Source organism: Convolutriloba macropyga, unplaced genomic scaffold, assembly GCF_964194025.1.
Source record: "Convolutriloba macropyga unplaced genomic scaffold, txConMacr16.3 SCAFFOLD_3632, whole genome shotgun sequence".
Taxonomy (NCBI): Eukaryota; Metazoa; Xenacoelomorpha; order Acoela; family Convolutidae; genus Convolutriloba; species Convolutriloba macropyga.
This window is the reverse complement of record NW_027453586.1, coordinates 19,619-22,500: the sequence shown is the minus strand read 5'-3', so window position 1 is coordinate 22,500 and position 2,882 is coordinate 19,619. Positions and strand designations below refer to the sequence as shown.

Sequence of the window (2,882 nt, the reverse complement as noted above, 5' to 3'; positions counted from 1 at the left end):
ATACAACTTTGAGTTTTTTAAGAAAACATTTTTTGCATGTATAAAACCTTCGTATATTCGTTGAACTGGAGGTAAATAGAAGTAGATTGTTTAAAAACTTACAACCTTGTTTACACCATTGCGCTAAATATCTCAAATTTTTACTCTATTCTATCATTCTTTGATTCGAGTGGCCTCTTCCTAGGTTTCATAAAAAAAACTATTATATCAGGCGGTTGTGGGGAAAAAACCACGGAAAAAAACTTCCTCGTCATTTTAGATAGGAAATAAACCACCACGGAATTAAACCCCCACGGAATAAAACCCCCACTTTACTATTAAAGAACTACGCATTTAGCGGTTTGGCCCTGCATCGCGGGCCATGGCCAGGCCTCAGCGGCCCTTGGGACTTGATACGAAACTATCACAACAATCAATTGAACAGAATATCACGAAAAATATTCAATTTTAAAATGGGGGTCTATTACACTGGGTGTGGGTCTTTTCCGAGGGTTTTTTTCCGTGGGGTAATTTTCCGTGGGGGTTTATTTCCTATCTAAATTAAGTGGATTTTTTTCGTGGGGTTAATTTCCGTGGATTTTTTTCCGTGGGGGTTTATTTTCTATATAAAGTTAAGTGGATTTTTTTCGGTGGGTGGTTATTTCCTAACCCATGTCAGGTCGTACAAATCGTTTCTTGCTTCCTGGTAGGATACTCGCATTAAACCAAGGAAACTATAAACGATCTTTGAATAAATCCAAGAAAATCATATGTGATCATTTTGGAAAAATTAGGATTTCATTCACAATTCACCTCTCACAAGCCTTCAAAAAACAAAAAAAAAAACGTTTGTTTTGTAATATGAGACAGAGAAAATTGTATATAAAAGAGTGTAGAGATGAGAGACTTTCAACGCATTGGTGGGAACACGAGTGTTTTCTTATGATCAATTCTTTTTTACATCCATTTCCAAGATTGTAAGAAGAGACTAAAGGCGTAAAAACAGTGTGTTTTTTCAGTTCTCGTCCATCACTCATTTATTCACTTTTCTATCAATGTTCGATTAGAGTAGTGGTCTTGCGATAAAATGATTACAGGTGAAAACTCTTTTAGGCTGCCGGCATGGACAGGTGCGGGGTAGCTAATGAACTCTGCTTTGAAAACGACAACTGCTGCAGTGGTTACGAATGCCAGCTTTCAGGAAGGGAGGGACAATGTGTGGCTACTAAGAGATGAAAACCATCAGAGTTGTGACGAAATATGGCAACTGTCGCTTCTACAAAAAATAATAATATATAATCCACGCTGATACAATACAAGTAAAACATTATTCCTTCTGTTGCTGAAATACAAGATGGCAGAGTGTATTTGAAAGAGAGGTGAACGGTGTTGTTTAATTTGTAGACGGGTGGTTGAAAATTTCACAATTTAATTATACAATGCATGACTTGGATGTGGTTATTGATTAGAGTGGTTCAAAAATGTCGGCGCGGGATGCTTCGGATCTTTCTCAGCGTTATTAAAAACGTTTGTTTTTACGATGATGAAGATTTATTGCGTGAGGACTCAAATTTCTTTAGTTTCTCCTCAAACATAGTTTTGCTCCTTTTCGTTAGCATATCGTCAGAACGAAATGCACCCTCCCCAGTGAAAGAGAAAGTGTCAGTAAGTAGCAAATCATTGTTTAAAGATATTACACGTGTGTCGACGGGTGGTGGTGCCAATAGTATAAAGCCACTAAGCTGCGGGGTCACAAACAGACAAGACCTCTTTGTCATTTACCCATTATTAATTTCGAACTTTTCCGAGGTCAGAAAAGCTGAATTTGTTGTTGCGGATGCAACTTCAAGATGGCTAAATACGGAAGTTAAGATGATTTGCCGCAAAAAACTTGACTTTATGTCCCACATTGCTGTCAGTTACCAAAAAACATGGAAACAAAACATCTGATTTTGACTTTTTCAATGCTAGAAATATGTTTTTCACCACATATTAATGGTAACTAACCGACATTCAACCTTCTGATGTTACAATTACAGACGCTAACGATTACTTGGTTGTGACAAGAGCAGACAATGATCTCCTGCATGGATTTTTTACTGGAATCAGATGTCACCAAGGACAATTTTTTTTGGAAGTTGGGTTTCAGACGTCACCCCTACAAAAGGTTCTAGTTTTTTTACTGGTTTCAGACGTCACCAGCAGAAGTCCGCCCGAGGTCTCAGACGCCACCTCTGATGTCCTGTTCCCCGGTTAGATCGAGCCAAAAATCTCTAATTTTTTTGACAAAAAGCCACCAAAAAATTGAAATTTGTCCCCCAAAAACCTGTTTTCTGTTACTATAACACCTCGATTGATAAACTTTGACTAGTTTTATTATTCTAATAGCAAGTAAAAGCAATTTAACTACTTTGAAAGAAAAAATTGGTGAGAAAAAGGCCAAAAGTCAGAAAAACGGTCGCAAAATCAGAAAAATCAAAAAAAATCCATTTTGATATTCTGATTGCATATTCTAATGAAATACCAAAAAAGCCTTCGAACTATTTTTTTGAGCTAGTTTTCAATTAGCGAGAAGGCCATTCTATTCGATATATCACACTGGAGTCTTAGAAACAAGAAATGTTAGAAAATTTTTTGTGAAATCAGAAAATTCAAAAAACCCATTTTGATTTTCTGACCCCATATCTTATTGATTCACAAAATAAACTCTTAAACTATCTTTGTGAGTTAGTTTTGCAGTAGCCAGAAAGCTATTTTGGATCGATATAGTATACTGAGTCATCAAAAACGAGAATTGTCAGAAAATTTTTTCTGAAATCAGAAAAATCAAAAAACCCATTTTGATTTTCTGACCCCATATCTTATTGATTCACAAAATAAACTCTTAAACTATCTTTGTGAAT

The 2,882-nt window shown here is 36.1% G+C and overlaps 1 long non-coding RNA gene across 1 annotated transcript in view; it reads left to right on the top strand.

Moving 5' to 3' along the window:
* The window catches only part of LOC142358389 (uncharacterized), a 3,696-nt gene extending 2,264 nt beyond the window's left edge, over positions 1-1,432 (top strand). The window contains exon 2 of the long non-coding RNA XR_012761811.1: positions 1,093-1,432. This is a non-coding gene — a long non-coding RNA (uncharacterized LOC142358389). The remainder of the gene's footprint in view (positions 1-1,092) is intronic.
* The last annotated feature ends 1,450 nt before the right edge of the window (positions 1,433-2,882 follow it).